This window comes from Engystomops pustulosus, chromosome 7, assembly GCF_040894005.1.
Source record: "Engystomops pustulosus chromosome 7, aEngPut4.maternal, whole genome shotgun sequence".
NCBI classification, from domain to species: Eukaryota; Metazoa; Chordata; class Amphibia; order Anura; family Leptodactylidae; genus Engystomops; species Engystomops pustulosus.
This window is the reverse complement of record NC_092417.1, coordinates 40,730,235-40,758,106: the sequence shown is the minus strand read 5'-3', so window position 1 is coordinate 40,758,106 and position 27,872 is coordinate 40,730,235.

The window sequence follows — 27,872 nt, the reverse complement described above, 5'->3', positions numbered from 1 at the left end:
ATAGATTGAGTGCCTGTATGTGGCAGTCCCAAAAATGTTTCAAACCAGAGGAGCAGGTAGGTGGCCCTCCAGTAAAATGGAATAGATTGAGTGCCTGTATGTGGCAGTCCCAAAAATTGTTCAAACCAGAGGAGCAGGTAGGTGGCCCTGCAGTAAAATGGAATAGATTGAGTGCCTGTATGTGGCAGTCCCAAAAATGTTTCAAACCAGAGGAGCAGGTAGGTGGCCCTCCAGTAAAATGGAATAGATTGAGTGCCTGTATGTGGCAGTCCCAAAAATTGTTCAAACCAGAGGAGCAGGTAGGTGGCCCTGCAGTAAAATGGAATAGATTGAGTGCCTGTATGTGGCAGTCCCAAAAATGTTTCAAACCAGAGGAGCAGGTAGGTGGCCCTCCAGTAAAATGGAATAGATTGAGTGCCTGTATGTGGCAGTCCCAAAAATTGTTCAAACCAGAGGAGCAGGTAGGTGGCCCTGCAGTAAAATGGAATAGATTGAGTGCCTGTATGTGGCAGTCCCAAAAATGTTTCAAACCAGAGGAGCAGGTAGGTGGCCCTCCAGTAAAATGGGATAGATTGAGTGCCTGTATGTGGCAGTCCCAAAAATGTTTCAAACCAGAGGAGCAGGTAGGTGGCCCTCCAGTAAAATGGAATAGATTGAGTGCCTGTATGTGGCAGTCCCAAAAATTCTTCAAACCAGAGGAGCAGGTAGGTGGCCCTCCAGTAAAATGGAATAGATTGAGTGCCTGTATGTGGCAGTCCCAAAAATTGTTCAAACCAGAGGAGCAGGTAGGTGGCCCTGCAGTAAAATGGAATAGATTGAGTGCCTGTATGTGGCAGTCCCAAAAATTGTTCAAACCAGAGGAGCAGGTAGGTGGCCCTGCAGTAAAATGGAATAGATTGAGTGCCTGTATGTGGCAGTCCCAAAAATGTTTCAAACCAGAGGAGCAGGTAGGTGGCCCTCCAGTAAAATGGAATAGATTGAGTGCCTGTATGTGGCAGTCCCAAAAATTGTTCAAACCAGAGGAGCAGGTAGGTGGCCCTGCAGTAAAATGGAATAGATTGAGTGCCTGTATGTGGCAGTCCCAAAAATGTTTCAAACCAGAGGAGCAGGTAGGTGGCCCTCCAGTAAAATGGAATAGATTGAGTGCCTGTATGTGGCAGTCCCAAAAATTGTTCAAACCAGAGGAGCAGGTAGGTGGCCCTGCAGTAAAATGGAATAGATTGAGTGCCTGTATGTGGCAGTCCCAAAAATGTTTCAAACCAGAGGAGCAGGTAGGTGGCCCTCCAGTAAAATGGAATAGATTGAGTGCCTGTATGTGGCAGTCCCAAAAATTTTTTAAAACAGAGGACCGGGTAGGTGGCCCTCCAGAAAAATGGAATAGATTGAGTGCCTGTATGTGGCACTCACAAAAATTGTTTCAAACAGAGGACCGGGTAGGTGGCCCTCCAGAAAAATTAAATGCATGAAGTACTATAGCAAGAGCCAGTGGGCCCTGTCAAAAAATAGCCATTTTCCTCTGCTTTACTGTACAAAGAGGAGGAGAAGGAGGAAAATGAGGAGGAGGAGGAGGAGTGGATCAATTATTCAGGTTGAGCTTCCTTCACCTGGTGGAGATTGGAAATTCTGAGAAATCCAGCCTTTATTCATTTTAATAAGCGTCAGCCTGTCAGCGCTGTCAGTCGACAGGCGTGTACGCTTATCGGTGATGATGCCACCAGCTGCACTGAAAACCCGCTCGGACAAGACGCTAGCGGCAGGGCAGGCAAGAACCTCCAAGGCGTACAGCGCCAGTTCGTGCCACATGTCCAGCTTTGAAACCCAGTAGTTGTAGGGAGCTGTGTGATCATTTAGGACGATGGTATGGTCAGCTACGTACTCCCTCACCATCTTTCTGTAAAGATCAGCCCTACTCTGCCGAGACTGGGGACAGGTGACAGTGTCTTGCTGGGGTGACATAAAGCTGGCAAAAGCCTTGTAAAGCGTACCCTTGCCAGTGCTGGACAAGCTGCCTGCTCGCCTACTCTCCCTCGCTACTTGTCCCGCAGAACTACGCACTCTGCCGCTAGCGCTGTCAGAAGGGAAATACTGTTTCAGCTTGTGCACCAGGGCCTGCTGGTATTCATGCATTCTCACACTCCTTTCCTCTCCAGGGATGAGAGTGGGAAGATTTTGCTTGTACCGTGGGTCCAGGAGAGTGAACACCCAGTAATCGGTGCTGGAATAAATTCTTTGAACGCGAGGGTCACGGGATAGGCAGCCTAGCATGAAATCTGCCATATGCGCCAGAGTACCAACGCGTAAGAATTCACTCCCCTCACTGGCCTGACTGTCCATTTCCTCCTCCTCCAACTCCTCCAACTCCTCTTCTTCTGCCCATACACGCTGAACAGTGAAGGACTCAACAATGGTCCCCTCTTGTGTCTCGCCAACATTCTCCTCCTCTTCCTCCTCATCCTCCTCCACCTCCTCCGATATGCGCTGAGAAACAGACCTGAGGGTGCTTTGGCTATCAACAAGGGAATATTCTTCCCCCGTCTCTTGTGACGAGCGCAAAGCTTCCGACTTCATGCTGACCAGAGAGTTTTTCAACAGGCCAAGCAGCGGGATGGTGAGGCTGATGATGGCGGCATCGCCACTGACCATCTGTGTTGACTCCTCAAAGTTACTCAGCACCTGACAGATATCAGACATCCACGTCCACTCCTCATTGTAGACTTGAGGAAGCTGACTGACCTGACTACCAGTTCTGGTGGAAGTTGACATCTGGCAGTCTACAATCGCTCTGCGCTGCTGGTAAACTCTGGATAACATGGTCAGTGTTGAATTCCACCTCGTGGGCACGTCGCACAACAGTCGGTGAGCGGGCAGTTGGAGGCGGCGCTGCGCTGCCCTGAGAGTGGCAGCATCTGGGCTGGACTTCCTGAAATGCGCACAGATGCGGCGCACCTTCGTGAGCAAATCAGACAGATTGGGGTATGTCTTGAGGAAACGCTGCACTATCAGATTTAACACATGGGCCAGGCATGGCACATGTGTCAGTCTGCCGAGTTGCAGAGCCGCCACCAGGTTACGGCCGTTGTCACACACAACCATTCCCGGCTTGAGGTTCAGCGGTGCCAGCCACAGATCAGTCTGCGCCGTGATGCCCTGTAATAGCTCTTGGGCGGTGTGCCTTTTGTCGCCTAGGCTCAGCAGTTTGAGCACCGCCTGCTGTCGCTTAGCGACGGCACTGCTGCTGTGCCTAGAGCTACCGACTGATGGCGCCGTGCCCACGGATGGTAGTTCGGAGGAGGAGGTGGAGGAGGGGTGGGAGGAGGAGGAGGCATAGTAGGCCTGAAACACCTGGACCGAGGTAGGCCCCGCAATCCTCGGCGTCGGCAGTATATGAGCAGCCCCAGGGTCAGACTCGGTCCCAGCCTCCACCAAGTTAACCCAATGTGCCGTCAGCGATATATAGTGGCCCTGCCCGGCAGCACTCGTCCACGTGTCCGTGGTCAGGTGGACCTTGTCAGAAACGGCGTTGGTCAGGGCACGGATGATGTTGTCTGACACGTGCTGGTGCAGGGCTGGGACGGCACATCGGGAAAAGTAGTGGCGGCTGGGGACCGAATACCGAGGGGCGGCCGCCGCCATGAGGTTGCGAAAGGCCTCGGTCTCTACTAGCCTATAGGGCAGCATCTCCAGGCTAAGCAATCTGGAGATGTGCACATTAAGGGCTTGGGCGTGCGGGTGGGTTGCACTATATTTGCGTTTCCGCTCCAGCGTCTGGGGTATGGAGAGCTGAACGCTGGTGGATGCTGTGGAGGATCGTGGAGGCGACGATGGGGTTTTTGTGCCAGGGTCCTGGGCAGGGGGCTGACTAGCAGCTGACACAGGGGAAGGAGCAGTGGTGTGCACGGCCGGAGGTGAACGGGCTTGTTGCCACTGAGTGGGGTGCTTAGCATTCATATGCCTGCGCATACTGGTGGTAGTTAAGCTAGTAGTGGTGGAACCCCTGCTGAGCCTGGTTTGGCAAATGTTGCACACCACAGTCCGTCGGTCATCCGGTGTTTCCTTAAAGAACCTCCACACTTCTGAAGATCTAGCCCTCGCCGCAAGAGCCCTCACCACGGGAGCTTCACTAGTTGACAGTGGCGCTGATGCACCAGCTCTGGCCCTGCCTCTCCGTCTGGCCCCACCACTGCCTCTTCCAACCTGTTCAGGTCGAGGACTCTCCTCCGTCTCAGAAGCACTGTGTTCACCCGGCCTCTCAACCCAGCTTGGGTCTGTCACCTCATCATCCTCCGATCCCTCAGTCTGCTCCCCCCTCGGACTTCCTGCCCTGACAACAACTTCCCCACTGTCTGACAACCGTGTCTCCTCATCGTCGGACACCTCTTTACACACTTCCACTACGTCAAGAAGGTCATCATCACCCACAGACTGTGACTGGTGGAAAACCTGGGCATCGGAAAATTGCTCAGCAGCAACCGGACAAGTGGTTTGTGACTGTGGGAAGGGTCCAGAAAACAGTTCCTCAGAGTATGCCGGTTCAAATGCCAAATTTTCCTGGGAGGGGGCAGACTGGGGGGGAGGAGGCTGAGGTGCAGGAGCTGGAGGAGTGGGGATTTCGGTGACATGGGTGGACTGCGTGGAAGACTGACTGGTGGTGGACAAATTGCTCGAAGCATTGTCAGCAATCCACGACATCACCTGTTCGCACTGTTCTGGCCTCAACAGTGCTCTACCACGAGTCCCAGTAACTTCAGACATGAACCTAGGGAGTGTAGCTCTGCGGCGTTCCCCTGCTCCCTCATCAGCAGGTGGTGTCTCACCCCGCCCAGGACCACGGCCTCTGACCCCTGCAGTAGTTGGACGCCCACGTCCCCGCCCTCGTCCTCTACCCCTAGCCCTCGGGTTAAACATTTTTAAAATGAGAGTTATAACTTTTTTTTTTTTTTTACTTCTTTTTTTTTTTTTTTGTGTTTTTTTGTGTTTTTTTTTTTTTTTTGTGTTTTTTGTTTTTTTTTTAGTTTTTAAAACCAAACAATCCTATCCTATTGCTATGGCTATTTTCTAGCCAAGTATCAAAGGAAGCACACTACTATGCCAGATGAGATGACACTGAGTTATTGCCTAATAGAAATCCAACCCCTACTGAATTTTGCCACTTCGGCCTTTGCTATGGATATGTGCGCCACTAAGCGCAGAACACAGCGGTCGCAAGTCTCACTACAAATTGCTCAGAATTGGCAAGTACATGCACTGCAGAAACTACAGCCACCAGCAGATCAACCAGAAATCAAATATATAGAACGCTACTGTAGGCTTCAAGAAGCTGTTTGTATTCTCCTATGGCTATTTTCTAGCCAAGTATCAAAGGAAGCACACTACTATGCCAGATGAGATGACACTGAGTTATTGCCTAATAGAAATCCAACCCCTACTGAATTTTCCCACTTCGGTCTTTGCTATGGATATGTGTGCCACTAAGAGCTAAACACAACGGTAGCAAGTCCCCCTGCTAATTCCTCACAAAATGGTAAAAGATGCAAATTAAAATAAAAAAAGTAGAACGTTATTGTAGCCCTAAGAAGGGCTGTTGGGTTCTTTGAGAATCACTCCTGCCTAACAGTAAGCTAATAGAACACCCTAACGCTTTCCCTGACCAGCAGCAGCTCTCTCCCTAGCGGCATCCAGAGACAGAATGATCCGAGCAGCGCGGCCAGCGGCTAGTCTATCCCAGGGTCACCTGATCTGGCCAGCCAACCACTGCTATCGACGTGTAAGGGTACCACGTCATGCTGGGTGGAGTGCAGAGTCTCCTGGCTTGTGATTGGCTCTGTTTCTGGCCGCCAAAAAGCAAAACGGCGGGAGCTGCCATTTTCTCGAGCGGGCGAAGTATTCGTCCGAGTAACGAGCAGTTTCAAGTACCCTAATGCTCGACCGAGCATCAAGCTCGGACGAGCATGTTCGCTCATCTCTACTAAGAACCTTTTGTATAAGATCAAGTGTAGTAGCGTTCTTATAAGTTTAGGATATGCCGGGTGAGGGGAATGTAAACAGATGCGCAAGAAGCGCTGAAATAATATCCCTAAATGGTAAAAGTTTGCCAGTATATTTTGTGGATAACACAGCAGGGTGGCGACAAAGTTAACAACTTTGATGTGGAATCCATGAAAACAACCCAAATTTCTGCCTGACACACCTCGTTTGATAAAGGGACGATGTATGGAGGCAGCTATATGGACGACTTTTGGAGGTAGCAATGGAGACAACGTGTGGAGGCTGCTATGGAGACAATTTAATTTGGATAGTGCCTGTATGTGGCAGTCCCAAACATTTTTCAAACCAGAGGAGCAGGTAGGTGGCCCTCCAGTAAAATGGGATAGATTGAGTGCCTGTATGTGGCAGTCCCAAAAATGTTTCAAACCAGAGGAGCAGGTAGGTGGCCCTCCAGTAAAATGGAATAGATTGAGTGCCTGTATGTGGCAGTCCCAAAAATTCTTCAAACCAGAGGAGCAGGTAGGTGGCCCTCCAGTAAAATGGAATAGATTGAGTGCCTGTATGTGGCAGTCCCAAAAATTGTTCAAACCAGAGGAGCAGGTAGGTGGCCCTGCAGTAAAATGGAATAGATTGAGTGCCTGTATGTGGCAGTCCCAAAAATTGTTCAAACCAGAGGAGCAGGTAGGTGGCCCTGCAGTAAAATGGAATAGATTGAGTGCCTGTATGTGGCAGTCCCAAAAATGTTTCAAACCAGAGGAGCAGGTAGGTGGCCCTCCAGTAAAATGGAATAGATTGAGTGCCTGTATGTGGCAGTCCCAAAAATTGTTCAAACCAGAGGAGCAGGTAGGTGGCCCTGCAGTAAAATGGAATAGATTGAGTGCCTGTATGTGGCAGTCCCAAAAATGTTTCAAACCAGAGGAGCAGGTAGGTGGCCCTCCAGTAAAATGGAATAGATTGAGTGCCTGTATGTGGCAGTCCCAAAAATTGTTCAAACCAGAGGAGCAGGTAGGTGGCCCTGCAGTAAAATGGAATAGATTGAGTGCCTGTATGTGGCAGTCCCAAAAATGTTTCAAACCAGAGGAGCAGGTAGGTGGCCCTCCAGTAAAATGGAATAGATTGAGTGCCTGTATGTGGCAGTCCCAAAAATTGTTCAAACCAGAGGAGCAGGTAGGTGGCCCTGCAGTAAAATGGAATAGATTGAGTGCCTGTATGTGGCAGTCCCAAAAATGTTTCAAACCAGAGGAGCAGGTAGGTGGCCCTCCAGTAAAATGGGATAGATTGAGTGCCTGTATGTGGCAGTCCCAAAAATGTTTCAAACCAGAGGAGCAGGTAGGTGGCCCTCCAGTAAAATGGAATAGATTGAGTGCCTGTATGTGGCAGTCCCAAAAATTCTTCAAACCAGAGGAGCAGGTAGGTGGCCCTCCAGTAAAATGGAATAGATTGAGTGCCTGTATGTGGCAGTCCCAAAAATTGTTCAAACCAGAGGAGCAGGTAGGTGGCCCTGCAGTAAAATGGAATAGATTGAGTGCCTGTATGTGGCAGTCCCAAAAATTGTTCAAACCAGAGGAGCAGGTAGGTGGCCCTGCAGTAAAATGGAATAGATTGAGTGCCTGTATGTGGCAGTCCCAAAAATGTTTCAAACCAGAGGAGCAGGTAGGTGGCCCTCCAGTAAAATGGAATAGATTGAGTGCCTGTATGTGGCAGTCCCAAAAATTGTTCAAACCAGAGGAGCAGGTAGGTGGCCCTGCAGTAAAATGGAATAGATTGAGTGCCTGTATGTGGCAGTCCCAAAAATGTTTCAAACCAGAGGAGCAGGTAGGTGGCCCTCCAGTAAAATGGAATAGATTGAGTGCCTGTATGTGGCAGTCCCAAAAATTGTTCAAACCAGAGGAGCAGGTAGGTGGCCCTGCAGTAAAATGGAATAGATTGAGTGCCTGTATGTGGCAGTCCCAAAAATGTTTCAAACCAGAGGAGCAGGTAGGTGGCCCTCCAGTAAAATGGAATAGATTGAGTGCCTGTATGTGGCAGTCCCAAAAATTTTTTAAAACAGAGGACCGGGTAGGTGGCCCTCCAGAAAAATGGAATAGATTGAGTGCCTGTATGTGGCACTCACAAAAATTGTTTCAAACAGAGGACCGGGTAGGTGGCCCTCCAGAAAAATTAAATGCATGAAGTACTATAGCAAGAGCCAGTGGGCCCTGTCAAAAAATAGCCATTTTCCTCTGCTTTACTGTACAAAGAGGAGGAGAAGGAGGAAAATGAGGAGGAGGAGGAGGAGTGGATCAATTATTCAGGTTGAGCTTCCTTCACCTGGTGGAGATTGGAAATTCTGAGAAATCCAGCCTTTATTCATTTTAATAAGCGTCAGCCTGTCAGCGCTGTCAGTCGACAGGCGTGTACGCTTATCGGTGATGATGCCACCAGCTGCACTGAAAACCCGCTCGGACAAGACGCTAGCGGCAGGGCAGGCAAGAACCTCCAAGGCGTACAGCGCCAGTTCGTGCCACATGTCCAGCTTTGAAACCCAGTAGTTGTAGGGAGCTGTGTGATCATTTAGGACGATGGTATGGTCAGCTACGTACTCCCTCACCATCTTTCTGTAAAGATCAGCCCTACTCTGCCGAGACTGGGGACAGGTGACAGTGTCTTGCTGGGGTGACATAAAGCTGGCAAAAGCCTTGTAAAGCGTACCCTTGCCAGTGCTGGACAAGCTGCCTGCTCGCCTACTCTCCCTCGCTACTTGTCCCGCAGAACTACGCACTCTGCCGCTAGCGCTGTCAGAAGGGAAATACTGTTTCAGCTTGTGCACCAGGGCCTGCTGGTATTCATGCATTCTCACACTCCTTTCCTCTCCAGGGATGAGAGTGGGAAGATTTTGCTTGTACCGTGGGTCCAGGAGAGTGAACACCCAGTAATCGGTGCTGGAATAAATTCTTTGAACGCGAGGGTCACGGGATAGGCAGCCTAGCATGAAATCTGCCATATGCGCCAGAGTACCAACGCGTAAGAATTCACTCCCCTCACTGGCCTGACTGTCCATTTCCTCCTCCTCCAACTCCTCCAACTCCTCTTCTTCTGCCCATACACGCTGAACAGTGAAGGACTCAACAATGGTCCCCTCTTGTGTCTCGCCAACATTCTCCTCCTCTTCCTCCTCATCCTCCTCCACCTCCTCCGATATGCGCTGAGAAACAGACCTGAGGGTGCTTTGGCTATCAACAAGGGAATATTCTTCCCCCGTCTCTTGTGACGAGCGCAAAGCTTCCGACTTCATGCTGACCAGAGAGTTTTTCAACAGGCCAAGCAGCGGGATGGTGAGGCTGATGATGGCGGCATCGCCACTGACCATCTGTGTTGACTCCTCAAAGTTACTCAGCACCTGACAGATATCAGACATCCACGTCCACTCCTCATTGTAGACTTGAGGAAGCTGACTGACCTGACTACCAGTTCTGGTGTAAGTTGACATCTGGCAGTCTACAATCGCTCTGCGCTGCTGGTAAACTCTGGATAACATGGTCAGTGTTGAATTCCACCTCGTGGGCACGTCGCACAACAGTCGGTGAGCGGGCAGTTGGAGGCGGCGCTGCGCTGCCCTGAGAGTGGCAGCATCTGGGCTGGACTTCCTGAAATGCGCACAGATGCGGCGCACCTTCGTGAGCAAATCAGACAGATTGGGGTATGTCTTGAGGAAACGCTGCACTATCAGATTTAACACATGGGCCAGGCATGGCACATGTGTCAGTCTGCCGAGTTGCAGAGCCGCCACCAGGTTACGGCCGTTGTCACACACAACCATTCCCGGCTTGAGGTTCAGCGGTGCCAGCCACAGATCAGTCTGCGCCGTGATGCCCTGTAATAGCTCTTGGGCGGTGTGCCTTTTGTCGCCTAGGCTCAGCAGTTTGAGCACCGCCTGCTGTCGCTTAGCGACGGCACTGCTGCTGTGCCTAGAGCTACCGACTGATGGCGCCGTGCCCACGGATGGTAGTTCGGAGGAGGAGGTGGAGGAGGGGTGGGAGGAGGAGGAGGCATAGTAGGCCTGAAACACCTGGACCGAGGTAGGCCCCGCAATCCTCGGCGTCGGCAGTATATGAGCAGCCCCAGGGTCAGACTCGGTCCCAGCCTCCACCAAGTTAACCCAATGTGCCGTCAGCGATATATAGTGGCCCTGCCCGGCAGCACTCGTCCACGTGTCCGTGGTCAGGTGGACCTTGTCAGAAACGGTGTTGGTCAGGGCACGGATGATGTTGTCTGACACGTGCTGGTGCAGGGCTGGGACGGCACATCGGGAAAAGTAGTGGCGGCTGGGGACCGAATACCGAGGGGCGGCCGCCGCCATGAGGTTGCGAAAGGCCTCGGTCTCTACTAGCCTATAGGGCAGCATCTCCAGGCTAAGCAATCTGGAGATGTGCACATTAAGGGCTTGGGCGTGCGGGTGGGTTGCACTATATTTGCGTTTCCGCTCCAGCGTCTGGGGTATGGAGAGCTGAACGCTGGTGGATGCTGTGGAGGATCGTGGAGGCGACGATGGGGTTTTTGTGCCAGGGTCCTGGGCAGGGGGCTGACTAGCAGCTGACACAGGGGAAGGAGCAGTGGTGTGCACGGCCGGAGGTGAACGGGCTTGTTGCCACTGAGTGGGGTGCTTAGCATTCATATGCCTGCGCATACTGGTGGTAGTTAAGCTAGTAGTGGTGGAACCCCTGCTGAGCCTGGTTTGGCAAATGTTGCACACCACAGTCCGTCGGTCATCCGGTGTTTCCTTAAAGAACCTCCACACTTCTGAAGATCTAGCCCTCGCCGCAAGAGCCCTCACCACGGGAGCTTCACTAGTTGACAGTGGCGCTGATGCACCAGCTCTGGCCCTGCCTCTCCGTCTGGCCCCACCACTGCCTCTTCCAACCTGTTCAGGTCGAGGACTCTCCTCCGTCTCAGAAGCACTGTGTTCACCCGGCCTCTCAACCCAGCTTGGGTCTGTCACCTCATCATCCTCCGATCCCTCAGTCTGCTCCCCCCTCGGACTTCCTGCCCTGACAACAACTTCCCCACTGTCTGACAACCGTGTCTCCTCATCGTCGGACACCTCTTTACACACTTCCACTACGTCAAGAAGGTCATCATCACCCACAGACTGTGACTGGTGGAAAACCTGGGCATCGGAAAATTGCTCAGCAGCAACCGGACAAGTGGTTTGTGACTGTGGGAAGGGTCCAGAAAACAGTTCCTCAGAGTATGCCGGTTCAAATGCCAAATTTTCCTGGGAGGGGGCAGACTGGGGGGGAGGAGGCTGAGGTGCAGGAGCTGGAGGAGTGGGGATTTCGGTGACATGGGTGGACTGCGTGGAAGACTGACTGGTGGTGGACAAATTGCTCGAAGCATTGTCAGCAATCCACGACATCACCTGTTCGCACTGTTCTGGCCTCAACAGTGCTCTACCACGAGTCCCAGTAACTTCAGACATGAACCTAGGGAGTGTAGCTCTGCGGCGTTCCCCTGCTCCCTCATCAGCAGGTGGTGTCTCACCCCGCCCAGGACCACGGCCTCTGACCCCTGCAGTAGTTGGACGCCCACGTCCCCGCCCTCGTCCTCTACCCCTAGCCCTCGGGTTAAACATTTTTAAAATGAGAGTTATAACTTTTTTTTTTTTTTTACTTCTTTTTTTTTTTTTTGTGTTTTTTTGTGTTTTTTTTTTTTTTTTGTGTTTTTTGTTTTTTTTTGAGTTTTTAAAACCAAACAATCCTATCCTATTGCTATGGCTATTTTCTAGCCAAGTATCAAAGGAAGCACACTACTATGCCAGATGAGATGACACTGAGTTATTGCCTAATAGAAATCCAACCCCTACTGAATTTTGCCACTTCGGCCTTTGCTATGGATATGTGCGCCACTAAGCGCAGAACACAGCGGTCGCAAGTCTCACTACAAATTGCTCAGAATTGGCAAGTACATGCACTGCAGAAACTACAGCCACCAGCAGATCAACCAGAAATCAAATATATAGAACGCTACTGTAGGCTTCAAGAAGCTGTTTGTATTCTCCTATGGCTATTTTCTAGCCAAGTATCAAAGGAAGCACACTACTATGCCAGATGAGATGACACTGAGTTATTGCCTAATAGAAATCCAACCCCTACTGAATTTTCCCACTTCGGTCTTTGCTATGGATATGTGTGCCACTAAGAGCTAAACACAACGGTAGCAAGTCCCCCTGCTAATTCCTCACAAAATGGTAAAAGATGCAAATTAAAATAAAAAAAGTAGAACGTTATTGTAGCCCTAAGAAGGGCTGTTGGGTTCTTTGAGAATCACTCCTGCCTAACAGTAAGCTAATAGAACACCCTAACGCTTTCCCTGACCAGCAGCAGCTCTCTCCCTAGCGGCATCCAGAGACAGAATGATCCGAGCAGCGCGGCCAGCGGCTAGTCTATCCCAGGGTCACCTGATCTGGCCAGCCAACCACTGCTATCGACGTGTAAGGGTACCACGTCATGCTGGGTGGAGTGCAGAGTCTCACAGTCTAAGAGGATGAGGGGGTGACACAAGAGCTTACAGTCTATGAGGATGAGGAGGTGACACAAGAGCTTACAGTCTATGAGGATGAAGGAGTGACACAAGAGCTTACAGTCTATGAGGATGAAGGGGGTGACACAAAAGCTTACAGTCTATGCAGATGAGGGGGTGACACAAGAGCTTACAGTCTATAAGGATGAGGGGGTGACACAAGAGCTTACAGTCTATGAGGATGAGGGGGTGACACAAGAGCTTACAGTCTATGAGGATGAGGGGGAGACACAAGAGCTTACAGTCTAAGAGGATGAGGGGGAAACACAAGAGCTTACAGACTATGAGGATGAGGGAGTGACACAAGAGCTTACAGTCTATGAAGATGAGGGGGTGACACAAGAGCTTACAGTTTATGAGGATGAGGGGGTGACACAAGAGCTTACAGTCTATGAGGATGAGGGGGTGACACAAGAGCTTACAGTCTATGAGGATGAGGGGGAGACACAAGAGCTTACAGTCTATGAGGATGAGGGGGTGACACAAGAGCTTACAGTCTATGAGGATGAAGGGTGACACAAGAGCTTACAGTCTTTGAGGGAGTGACACAAGAGCTTACAGTCTATGAGGATGAGGGGGTGACACAAGAGGTTACAGTCTATGAGGATGAGGGGTGACACAAGAGCTTACAGTCTATGAGGATGAGGGGTGACACAAGAGCTTACAGTCTATGAGGATGAGGGGGAGACACAAGAGCTTACAGTCTATGAGGATGAGGGGGTGACACAAGAGCTTACAGTCTATGAGGATAAGGGGTGACATAAGAGCTTACAGTCTATGAGGATGAAGGGTGACACAAGAGCTTACAGTCTTTGAGGGAGTGACACAAGAGCTTACAGTCTATGAGGATGAGGGGGTGACACAAGAGGTTACAGTCTATGAGGATGAGGGGGTGACACAAGAGCTTACAGTCTATGAGGATGAGGGGGTGACACAAGAGCTTACAGTCTATGAGGATGAGGGGGTGACACAAGAGGTTACAGTCTATGAGGATGAGGGGGTGACACAAGAGCTTAAATTCTATGAGGATGAGAGGGTAACACAAGAGCTTACAGTCTATGAGGATGAGGGGGTGACACAAGAGCTTATAGTCTATGAGGATGAGGGGGGATGCAAGAGCTTACAGTATGTGAAGATGAGGAGTGGCACAAGAGCTAACAGTCTATGAGGATGAGGGGGTGACACAAGAGCTTAAATTCTATGAGGATGAGAGGGTGACACAAGAGCTTACAGTCTGTGAGGATGAGGGGGACACAAGAGCTTACAGTCTATGAGGATGAGGGATGACACAAGAGTTCACAGTCTATGAGGATGAGGGGGTGACACAAGAGGTTACAGTCTATGAGGATGAGGGGTGACACAAGAGCTTACAGTCTATGAGGATGAGGGGGTGACACAAGAGCTTACAGTCTATGAGGATGAAGGGGGTGACACAAGAGCTTACAGTCTATGACGACAAAAGGGGTGACACAAGAGCTCACAGTCTATGAGGACAAAAGGGGTGACACAAGAGCTTACAGTCTATGAGGATGAAGTGTGACACAAGAGCTTACAGTCTATGAGGATGAAGGGGGTGACACAAAAGCTTACAGTCTATGCAGATGAGGGGGTGACACAAGAGCTTACAGTCTATGAGGATGAGGGGGTGACACAAGAGCTTTCAGTCTATGAGGATGAGGGGGGATGCAAGAGCTTACAGTATGTGAAGATGAGGAGTGACACAAGAGCTAACAGTCTATGAGGATGAGGGGGTGACACAAGAGCTTAAATTCTATGAGGATGAGAGGGTAACACAAGAACTTACAGTCTATGAGGATGAGGGGGTGACACAAGAGCTTTCAGTCTATGAGGATGAGGGGGGATGCAAGAGCTTACAGTCTATGAGGATGAGGGGGTGACACAAGAGCTTACAGTATGTGAAGATGAGGAGTGACACAAGAGCTAACAGTCTATGAGGATGAGGGGGTGACACAAGAGCTTAAATTCTGTGAGGATGAGAGGGTGACACAAGAGCTTACAGTCTATGAGGATGAGGGGGACACAAGAGCTTACAGGCTATGAGGATGAATGGTAACACAAGAGCTTACAGTCTATGAGGCTGAGGGATGACACAAGAGTTCACAGTCTATGAGGATGAGGGGGTGACACAAGAGCTTACAGTTTATGAGGATGAGGGGGTGACACAAGAGCTTACAGTCTATGAGGATAAGGGGGTGACACAAGAGCTTACAATCTATGAGGATGAGGGGGTGACACAAGAGCTTACAGTCTATGAGGATGAGGGGGGACACAAGAGCTTACAGTCTATGAGGATGAGGGGGTGACACAAGAGCTTACAGTTTATGAGTCACAATTTACCATGTAATAATATAAATCCAGATAATTCACCTTTATCGTATTTTTAACATTTATCATAGTTTTTAATGTACCGTGAACACCAAGACCTTTGAAGAGGAAATTGTGTTTTTCAATTGATTTTTTTTTCCAGTTCCACTATACAAATAAATATGTGACTTCTACAACAGATCATATAGAACATTAAATGAAGCTGTTTGAAAATAGAAACGTATTTATTATATATCAATTATAAATCGCCGCAGAGGAGGTTGTTGCAAAAATTAGCATTTTCTGCATTTTTTTTTTGCTGTGACCAGATACAATGTAGAATGTGTACAATGGGAATGGCCGGAGACTTACAGCAGGAATTTACAACAGCAGTATTGTAAATTCTGGGTTATTTATTATTAACAAAGATTAAGTCTGTCCACGTAAACCTGTAGATTATTGCCATGGTATTTTCTCACTCAACATAAAACATGTAATTCACTGTAAAACATGTATAATAAAAAATCTTTTTGGTCGTCCGATATCTTGTCCTTTGGTAAATTAGGATCCGGTTGCAATATTCTGGTACATTGCTGTAGTTACATTCATGTTAACTTTAAATTCAACATCCAAAAATTGAAAGATAGATTTTTGTGGTCATGAGGATTGGGCCTCTTTCACATGACCTTGTTCTTGTTTTACAGATTAAACACTACCTTCTCCTATAGGACGCAGGCCGGGGTGATGATGCAGAGGTTGTGTAATCTGTACTCTCTCATTATCAGTCAAATTGTACCCGATTATAGATGTAAATATATATCTCATAACAGGGGAAAATGGTACCGTGCTGTGTCCTACATACAGAACATGGTAAGTGGTACTGTGCTGTATCCATATTTACAGGACAGGATAAGTGGTACCGTGTTGTGTTGCAGATATATAACCAGGTAAGTGGTACTGTGCTATATCCTATGTACAGAACAGGGTAAGTGGTACTGTGCTGTAACCATATATACAGAACAGGGTAAGTAGTACTGTTCTGTATCCCTATATACAGAACAGGGTAAGTGGTACTGTGCTGTATCCCTATATACAGAACAGGGTAAGTAGTACTGTGTTATATCCATATATACAGAACAGGGTGAGTGGTACTGTGCTGTATCCTATATACAGAACAGGGTAAGTAGTACTGTTCTGTATCCCTATATACAGAACAGGGTAAGTGGTACTGGGCTGTATCCCTATATACAGAACAGGTTGAGTGGTACTGTGCTGTATCCAAATACAGAACATGGTAAGTGGTACTGTGCTGTGTCCATATATACAGAATAGGGTAAGCGGTACTGTGCTGTATCCCTATATACAGAACAGGTTGAGTGGTACTGTGCTGTATCCTATATACAGAACAGGTTGAGTGGTTCTGTGCTGTATCCTATATACAGAACAGGGTAAGTGGTACTGTGCTGTATTCTATATATAGAGCAGGGGAAATGATGCTGTGCTGTATCCATACATACAGAACAGGGGAAATGGTACTGTGCTGTGTCCCTATATGAAGAAAGGGGTGAGTGGTACTGTGCTGTGTAATACATACAGAACAGGGTAAGTGATACTCCATTGTATCCCTATATACAGAACAAGGTGAGTGGTACTGTGCTGTATCCATATATAAAGGAACAGGGTAGGTGGTACTGACAGTTAGGTTCCAACATCTACAAAGCACAACTTGTATTATTAAATTATTTAAAATGAAGAGTAAGTGCTCGAATGGATGAATGTTAAAAACACAAGAGTTCTTCTCTCGATTGATGCTGACCCATTAGTTGACTCACATGCCAAATTGTCATGTAAATAGTTACTAGGTGGTCAATTATATCATATTTGTGGGTAACCGTCCCTGTGCAATATCCACCCATTAGTGATCCTAGATCAAAAATTAGGATCAAAGACAATTTATGTGAGTCACTAAATGACACAGTGATCAAGGTCACCAGACAATCCCTATATTGGGAAGCCACTGGCGAGATCACTGGAATTACACTATGTGAGACACTATGATATCTTCACACTTCTACACCCTAAGTAATTTCAGTATCCAGAATTCATGTAGACATAGTGACACAGCGCTGAGCCCCTGTCATATGACTATTAGCTCAGATATATGATTGCAATAGACAGTGAAACTGTAGGTTACAGTCCCCATGGGATATATAGATCCAGTATCCAATATTCATGTAGGTGCCATAGGGTAATTCACATGGAGGTCCTATCATGTGACTACTTTTTACATAGTTTTGCCCCAATATTTTCAAAGACGATTAGGTGTTAGAAAGTCTATGAAGGGAATCAATCCTGCTCATTAAAAATCACAGGAACAAAAGAATTCCTGCCCACTGACATGTTTCACCGGAAAACTGGCTTCTTCAGAGGCTCAGGGCTAATTACTGGAAAAACATATTTAGGGGGGGGGGATAATTTTGTTGTGAATTTTAATGAGCAAATATCCCTACAAACAGAACAGGGTAATTAGTGCTGTGCTGTATCCATATATACAGAACAGGGGAAATGGTACAGCGCTGTGTCCTTATATCCTTATATACAGAAAAGGGTAAGTGGTGCTGTGCTGTACCTTGATTTACAGAACAGGGTAATTGCTGTATCCATATACAGGCGGTCCCCTACTTAAGAACACCCGACTTACAAACGACCCCTAGTTACAAACGGACCTCTGGATATTGGGAATTTATTTTACTTTAGTCCTAGGCTACAATCATCAGCTGTAACAGTTATTAAATGTGTCTGTAATGAAGCTTTAGTGTTAATCCTCATTCTAATGACAACCCAACATTTTTAAAATCCATTTGTCACAGAGACCAAAAAGTTCTGGCTGGGATTACAATGATAAAATATACAGTTCCAACTTGCATACAAACTCAACTTAAGAACAAACCTACAGACCCTTTCTTGTATGTAATCCGGGGACTGCCTGTATACAGAACAGGGTAATTGCTGTATCCATATATACAGAACAGGGTAAGTGGTACTGTGCTGTGTCCATATATACAGAACAGGGTAATTGCTGTATCCATATATACAGAACAGGGTATGTGGTACTGTGCTGTGTCCATATATACAGAACAGGGTAATTGCTGTATCCATATATACAGAACAGGGTATGTGGTACTGTGCTGTGTCCATATATACAGAACAGGGTAATTGCTGTATCCATATATACAGAACAGGGTATGTGGTACTGTGCTGTGTCCATATATACAGAACAGGGTAATTGCTGTATCCATATATACAGAACAGGGTAAGTGGTACTGTGCTGTGTCCCTATATAAAGAACAATTGAATTGGTACTGTGCTGTATCCCTATATACAGAGCAGGGTGCATGTGTACTGTGCAGACTGCATATGTCAGTCTCTTCTATACATCTGTGTGTTAGCAGTCACACTTACACTTCAGTAGTTGAGGTCACCATAATTTACTCACCAAAGTAGAAAATACAGGGAAGGTTTCTCTTTGATGTTATAAAGAAATCTATAATGACACAATAACCTGGATTTCCTTATTAATCTAATTTACATCTCTGTTATTACTTTTGGAGGAATGTGACAGCTATTCCCCTTGATTGCCCATAAACATGCATGCAGGGCTCAGTGTGTATGTGTGCATACAGAGAGGGGAGTATGCGGCTGCCAAGAACATCTGGTAGGGGCTTATATTCTCTGAGGACAAATCAAGACATCTGTACTAAGACATCTGTAATAAGTGGAGATTAATGAGGCCTCAATATATCATGGATGGTTGATTGACAGGAATTAAATATAGAGGTAACCAAACCAAAATAGGGTAAAGTACCTTCAGTAAGTTCTACCCCATCCCCCCTCGCCTGCTTAGCCCACCAGGGGGTTTAGCACTGACTCTGAAATAATAATAATAATATGGTCACTTTTTGCATATATTGAGGTTCAACAAGTGAGACCTCAGTGATTGAGGTATGGAGGTGATTCTGAGTGGTAACTGAGTGCTTACTTATCTATCCACTTATGTGTGACTGGTGGTGAAAGCTGAGAACCTCTGTTAGACCCTGTTCACATGAATGTTCGTGCAACTGATATCCAACTGCAAAAGATATTAGTCTCCATATACACGTATGGGGGTGCATTGTCATTCTGCTCAATATCAATGGGCATAGTGAAAATAAGCACACTAGAAGCACCAACAATCCTAATACAGCACAAAATGCAACCCCAGAAAACTGTACAGCACTAAATTCAACCTAATACTGCATTCATTCAACTACTACAGTCCTCAGACCAAGCAAAAAATAATAATACAGAACCCAGACCAGACAATAAATACAATTCCCAACCAGACATTTAATTGTAGAGACCTCGAAGCAGACAAAAAAAAATGAAGACCCCCAAAAGACCCCCTCCAAATAATGGAGAGACCCCAAAATAAACAATAACAGGGCATAACAGCAAAAACATCCTCAGCAGCCGCTATGGGGCCCAGGTGCAGGAGGACAGGCATACCAAAATGTAGTAATGTGCTCCAGTGCCCCCTAGAAGGAGAGTTACAAAGCCCAATTTGCATAAGTTGTATATGTGTGTATATGTCATATATACTGTATGTGTGCGTATACATGCTGTATATATGTGTACATGTTGTATATACCAGATGTGTGCGTATACATGCTGTATATATGTGTACATGTTGTATATACCAGATGTGTGCGTATACATGCTGTATATATGTGTACATGTTGTATATACCAGATGTGTGCGTATACATGCTGTATATATGTGTATATGTCGTATATACTAGATGTGTGCGTATACATGCTGAATATATTTGTATATGTGATTTACATACAGGATGTGTGTGTATACATGCTGTATATCTGTGTGTACACACGTGTATGAGTGTATAAATTATTGTGATTGTGTAAACATGGGTGTACAAATATGTAGTTTTTTTTAAGGCGAGGGTGCCTCATTCAAAGATCTGCTATGGGGCCCAGCCTCTGCTAGTTACACCCCTGGACAATAGTAATACTGGATTGACCATAATAATAGCTGAGGCCCCCAGAGTATATTAACAATATTGGAGACCCCCAAAGCAGACACCTAATAATACTGTAGACCCCAGAACAGACCATTATTATGGAGTCCACCCAGGGCAGATTAATAACACTGGAGACCCCAGAGCAGGCATTAAATGACTCTGAAGACCCTAGAATACAAATAATAACAATGATCACCACAGAGCAGAAAAAAGGTCCTACTCTGTTCTATGTCTTTATGCTGATGATCCGGTGTCATGGCCCCGAGCAGAGTGGTTCCCATAGCACCAAGAGTGGTGATTACAGACCTGGGAGAGGCGAGTACAGAACAGGTGACAAGTGCTCACAGCTCCAGGGCCCTCTCCTACTAGGACCACCCCTCTGTTTGACGTATACACCAGTGTCAGGAGCCGGAGCGGCAGAAGAGGAGCGGTGAGGCCTTGCCAGATGATGCATATACCTGTTCCTGTTGATCAGGATGTGATGCAGGACATGGTTACTGGCTTTTTAGTAAAATAGGGGGCACATATGAGAACTGCGAAACAGAGTCAGACACAACAACCTAGTAGCTGAGGAACAGTGGCAATGGGACAAAACAAAAGTTGGCGACCACAATGGAAATGTGGGCTATTGCGCCGACACTCATAAACATCCAATGTTACACGATTTCTTAATTTAATTCAGTGTTATGCTTTCCCAGATTTCATATGTACGGAGGTGAAATCATTATACTGAGTATTAGTGGCGTCTGTATAAATTCCAAAAAATGCGACGTGCCCTGCTATAAGGCTGTGCGCCAATATTATATTTACATATGGAAACAGGTAAACACACCCTAAAGGAACAGCACAAAAAAAGTCTAACTACCGTATGTACACCAGTATAAGCCAACCCGAGTATAAGCTGAGACCCCTAAATTTAACACAAAAAACTTGAAAAACCTATTGACTAGCCGAGGGTGGCAAATGCATTGGCCACAGCTACCCCAGTATATAGCCAGCAAGCCCCCTGTAGTATACAGCCAGCCCAGCCTGCCCCCTGTAGTATATAGCCTGCCATCCCCTTTAGTATAAAGCCTGCCAGCCCCTCTAGTATATAGCCTGCCAGCCCCCTCTAGTATATAGCCTCCTAGACCCTCTAGTATATAGCCAGCCAGCCCCCTGTAGTATATAGACAGCCAGCCCCCTGTAGTATATAGCCTGCCAGCCCCCTGTAGTATATAGCCAGCCAGCCCCCTGTAGTATATAGCCACCAGCCCCAGCCCCCTTTACTATATAGCCAGCCAACCCCCTGTAATATATAGTATATAGGTGTCTGAGTGGCAACCACAGACGGCAAAAATATGGATAGGACACTAGTCTTTCACTTATAAGCTTAATGTCTAGATGCACATCGCATGTTTATGTTTAATGTGATCAACTGTGGAAATAATATTATTTTTCGATGTGCTACCTAAGGGACTGAGCTATGTACCCTATAATGCGGTCATGTGTTTTTGTCTGATCAGATCTATTTTTGGATTTCCTCTGTTAATTATTTTATGACAATACAATTGTGTGTTGTTTTAAATATTAAGTAAAGATATAAATTTTTTTGGTTTTACTAAAGAACGCTGTTCTCTGCGGTGGATTCGGGTCCGGCCCGAGATTCACTAAGGTAGTTCCTCCGATGTCCACCAGGTGGCGCTGCTGCGCTGAACTCCACCGAGGCCCGCCGGAATGCACTGAAGTTCACCTATTCCGGGTGAAGGTAAGCACCAGTCCCGCGACACTTTTTTTTTAAAAAATGCGGCGGTTTTTCCGAATTTGTCGGGTTTTCGTTCGGCCACGCCCCCCGGTTTCCGTTGCGTGCATGCCAGCGCCGTTGCGCCACAATCAGATCCCGTGCGCCAAAATCCCGGGACAATTCAGGGAAAATCGTCGCAAATCGAAAATATTCGGGTAACACGTCGGGAAAACGCAAATCGGGCCCTTAGTAAATGACCCCCAATGAATGCAAAGTAGGAAAAGTTTCTTAAAGAAAAACTACCAGCACTGAAAAAATTTTGCTCATTGGTAGTGGATCAACTACTTCTTGCAAGCAATAAAATGCTAATTAATTATTTAGAAATCACGCAATGTGATTTTCAGAACCAACACAATGACATCCTGGACATGCATGAGGTAAGTATAATAAATATAATAAATGTGCCTTTATATACATATCTGTGTGTATGTGTATACACATATGCTCTATATGGTGTGTGCACCTTATGTATGTGTGTGTATATAAGCTGTATTAGCATTTATGGTGTGTATGTGTGTGATTTTATGTATGTGTGTGTGTGTGTATATATATATATATATATATATATATATATATATATGCTGTATGAACTGTATGTATGTGTGTATTTATTGTATGTGTGACTATATGCAGTATGTAATGTATATGCAGGCAGTCCCCGGGTTATGTACAAGATAGGGTCCATAGGTTTGTTTTTTAAGTTGAAACTGTATATTTTATAATTGTAGTTCTAGACCATTTTTTTTTTGCTCCAGTGACAAATTTTTTGCTGTAATGGGACCAAGGATTATGAATAAAGCTTCATTACAGACACCTTACAGCTGATCATTGAAGTCTGAGACTAAAGTAACATACAGAGGACTTCACCAGAGGTCACAGAGGGCAGAGGGGTCCGTCTTTAACTGTGGGTCGTCTGTAAGTCGGGTGTCCTTAAGTAGGGGACCGCCTGTATATGTATATATGCTATATGTGTGTACATGATGTATGGTGTTTACGCACTGTATGTATGTATGTGTGTATGATGAATGTATGTATGATGAGTGTAGAACTTTATGTGTATGTATATGAATATATGTGAGTATAAACATGTGAATGTAAAAATATGTATATATATTTTTATAGCTTGTACATACCTATTGGTCTTACCTAGCCAGGCGATATAAATATATACAACACTTGGTCATAGTTCATGTATTCACAATCATTCTATGTGCCGCAGTGATGATGAATGGCTTCTACAAGTTTGAAGTTAGTAGCCGCCTGTGCATACTGTAAAAGTTTATGATATATAGTCAAGGTTTATGGTATATATATTACTTTACACCCCCTGGTAAGTGGGATCAATGCTACTAGTAGCTTGTGGCAGTCACTCCTTCCTCTGCTCGACTCTCCAGAATGCCAACACATGTGTAGTGACTGACAGAACACATCGGACTGGGTTCTCGCTGTTCCAAGGTGTAGACCCAAGGGGAGGTAAGTGTTTATCTCTTATGTTGGTAAAGAAATAACACAACACAAGAAAAACACACTTAAAGGGGTATTCCCATCTGGGCGTTTAAATTTAATTTACTTCATTTGCCATTTGTAAACATTTGTTCAATTGGATTTTATTAAAAAAAATGTTCCTGTGTGAAGATAATTTCTCATAAATGTAGCCATGTTGTCCCTTAGAAACTAGATAGTTTCCTCGGATATGACCACCCCACACTCTGGCAGCAGTGGCCAGGGATGCGCTATTGAGCCCTGCCTGAGCGCCTGGATTCAACGATCATTACCACAGGACGGCCGCAGGATATGCAGTAACTCCCGGACATTTCATATACAAAAACTTTTTGTTTCTTTGTGGGATTCCTCCAGCAGAGGTGGCCGTATCCAAGGACACAGTCTTGTTTCTATGGGACCATATAACTACATTTATGAGAAATTATCTTCATACAGGTAATTTTTTTAAATGACAACTAATTTAAGAAATGTTTATATATATGGCAGATTAATGAATCTGGATGTGAATGCCCAGATGAGAATACCCCTTTAACTCCTCTTTGGGCCTCTCTTGAATAGTCATATAGGTCCCAAATAGATATAAATTAAAACGCCACCAAATACTACAAAATATGACACCATACATAGGTTCGTACACCAAAGTGTGAAAAAGTTATTGGCCTCAGAATTTGTCAAAATGGCAAATGTTTTTTAGTACAAAAGATTTACATTTTTGAAAATCTACTAAAACCTAATAAAAATCTATATAAATTTGGTATCCCTGTGATTGTATTGACCCAATGAATAAAGGAGAAGCGCAGAATAAAAGCTGTAAAAACAGGGCCCACAAGAAAATGCAGCAAATTCGTTTTTTTTTGTCTATTTCACCGCTTTTAGAATTTATTTTTCCAGCTTTCCTGTACATTGCATGGAATATTAAATGGTACCACTAAAAAGTACAATTTGTCCCACAGATAACAAACTCATATACATCTCTGTAAACATACAAAATTAAACAAAAAGTTATCATTTCTGGAAAGAGGGGAGTAAAAAACTGAAACACAAAAAAAAAGCTGTAAGGGTTGAACTTGTAGCATAGCTTCAGCGGCATCCTCTGTACATAAACTATGGTTGGGGAATCGCCGATAAGTGTTTTTTTTAACATTTTCTCCTTGCCCTGAACACTGGTTTGCTCTTTTACTGGCTGTCTTAGGTGATTTGCACCACCCCCATCTGCCACCAGTGGATTTACTTTGGGTTGTATACAGAATCTTCCTCTACTCACATTTCAACACTGCTGGTCTGACCTGTCTGGATGTTAGAGAACTGGTTCAACCATCTTCTGGACATCTCATATATGGTTTGCCTGTCATTTCCTCCTTGATTGCTACAAGTGAAAATTGCTGGCTGATTGAGTGAAGAACGCAAGGAAGAAACCACGTGTTGTTGAAGAAGGTTCTAATACACACTTGCATTTATACTCCTATGTAGCTGTATGAGAAGTCTAACTCCTGCTGCATTCCCCAAATCATGACACTGCCTCCACCACCTTTCACTGACTTCTTTACACACTTTGGGCACAGTCTTTCCCCAGTTTGTTGACAAACATAATGTTTTCCATCAGTAAAGGAGAATCTAGCCTTTTGATTCTTTCTGCTATTGAGAGGTTTGGTCACTGAAGAGTGGACTTTCAGTCCAAATACTCTAAAACATTGTTACCCTGTATGGCAACACAGATCCTTACCCTGTTCAGTGCCGAACTGTCGAGCAATTCCAACTCCATTGTTGAATCGATTACTCATGTAGATGCTCTGCATTAACCTGTCCTCTCTCGCATTTGTCTTTTGAGGGTGACTAGCCTTCCTGGAAGACTTGAATGAGTTTGTGATATTGTAAAGGTGCAATATTCTAGAAATCACAGCCTCGGAACAACCAACTTCTCTTGCTATGGGTGATCGGATCAATCTGTACAACCTGCTGCCAGAGGGTCTCAGTCACTTTGGAACGGCACAGCATCTGTGCAAAGTCATAGAAGACTGGAAAGTTTGGTTGCCAGTTACATTTTTTTTTTTTTCCGATAATTGAGGAAATTAGCAACAGGTACAACATTAATGGGAACAACATGAAGGTATCTGAAAGTGTTTTCTGTTTTTATCAGTTTTCTTTTTCATTTATGTAATTCACATTTTAGTCTGAGCTTTAGAATATATACAATTGATAAAATAAGCTTAAAATACTGGTGTTTTAATCATGTTAGGATTAATTCACATAGGGCAACACAATGGGGGTCATTTACTAAGGGCCCGATTCGCGTTTTCCCGACGTGTTACCCAAATATTTCCGATTTGCGCCGATTGTACCTGAATTGCCCCGGGATTTTGGCGCACGCGATCGGATTGTGGCGCATTGGCGCTGGCATGCACACGACGGAAATCGGGGGGCGTGGGCGAACGAAAAACCCGATGTATTCGGAAAAACCGCCGCATTTAAAAACCGAAATGGTGTCGCTTGGGACGCGCTTACCTTCACCTGGTCCAGCTCGGTGTATTCCGGTGCGTTCAGTTGATTTTAAGCGCAGCATCGCCACCTGGTGGACGGCGGAGGAACTACCTTCATAAATCCCGTCCGGACCCAAATCCTGTTCAGAGAACACACCGCTGGATCGCGAATGGGCCGGGTAAATAAATCTGCCCCAATAACTTGATATTTAGGAAACAGTATAAACATACCATATGCATACCTACATCATATACACACAGAGGTACAGTATATTCACTGCATACACAATATACACACAGCAAATACATGTAATATATGCACATCTATATATTAATACACTCATACACACATATATACTCACTTTTAGGAAGTTTTCTTATCCTGGGGCCAGTAGATGGGAGATGCCAGTCTTGCCTTCCCTTCCACCTCTCCGGAGATTTCTTATCTGAGCTGCCGGCTCGGCTGTGGAGGATGTGCACTGTTATATACATATTATAGTGTCCAATGTGTAGCATAAATCTATATAATGGTGCACATCCTCCATTCTTTAGTGTGGCTCCCTGACACTGCAGGCCCTGTAAGAGCTGCCATGACTGCTATGGTGGTAGTTACACCCCTCATTGGTGCATTGGGGGTCATTTACTAAGGGCCGGACATGGAGGGTCATGTGATCTGTAACTGTCCATGAACAATCTCCCTGCCAGGACCTTATTAAAGTAGTCAGGAATATAAGATAAAGGTCCTGACAGGGCAGTTGTTCATGAACAGTTATAGATCACATGACCCTCCATCTGCGGCAATGTTATAGACAGGAATATCTGGCTGATGAGGTAAAAGACTTTACATATGAAGAAAGCGGAGCAGAACTATTAATAGATGTATATTGGTTAATTACTGAATACCCTGTCCCCCACACTTACACACACATTACAAAAATAATGAGGTATAGTGGTTTTGTAGTTTTAGTTTTGTACAATGTTTTTCTCTCTTTATGCCCCTGTTCCCTTTTTATTTATAAAAATACTTTTAAAAAACTAACATTAGTAAAATAAATGCAGTCCCATTCCTAAATAATCACAGCTGAAGTGCTGAAACTCAAATGAATCTGTGATTTCATTTTATTATTTGTATTAATAATACAAAGCAATAATTGTCATGGAATTATAATAACCCCTAGTAGTATGCATCCAACATAATTGTACTTTACCTAATGAAAGAATAACTCTACGTTTGTAACTTTCTATATTTACCACTAGAATCTTCAGATACAGGACATTACAGCATTACATGCAGCATTTTTCTTCATAGTTCATGTAGGTAGCTTTATCTTTATTACACAATGGGGCACATTTACTAAAGGCTGTGCGACAGTTTTCTGTCGGACTTTGCACGTTCTTTCTAGTGCAAACTGCTTTCACAGGTATTTAAGAAGTGTCCAAGACACATTTGTGTCGTACGTGACCCTGTTGTGTCACACGTGACTGTTTTGTGGCGCTGCTACACTATTCACTTCCTCTGTCTCGGTGTATGTGAGTGCTATTTTTGCGACACAATTTTTAAAAAAAAATTCCACGGTTTTTCCGAATCCATCGGGTTTTCCGACGGACACGGCCCCCAATTTCTGTCGTGTGAAAGCCGGCGCCGATGCGCCACAATGTGATCGCATGCGGCAAAATCAAGGGCCAATTCGGCGCAACCGAAAAAATTCAGGAAACCCGGCGGAAAAACCTGATTCGGACCCTTAGTAAATGAGCCCCACAAAGTCCATGTTAAAGGTGCGCAAAAAAAAAGTTCTTAATGAAGAAGGGTAGCAGAAAGTAAAACATCATTGACTCTACCTTGCTGCCATCTAGTGGACAAATATGAATATGTACACTATTTCTTATTTGGATAGCAATGCACTGGGTCTCCAGTAAGGGTTTGATGAGAAATCTAACCTATAAAAAAACATATTCTTATATATATATACTACATTTGCCTAAAATAAGATCAATACAAACACATAAATAGATTATACAAGATAACATAATACATGATATACATATCATGTATTAACACTCAGAGAGCTTAACCCCTCAAAGTGCAGGGTTTTTTTTGTGCATTTTTTTCACAGCCCTCATTCCACAAATCTTTTTTATTTTTTCATGTACTGTATAGAGCTGC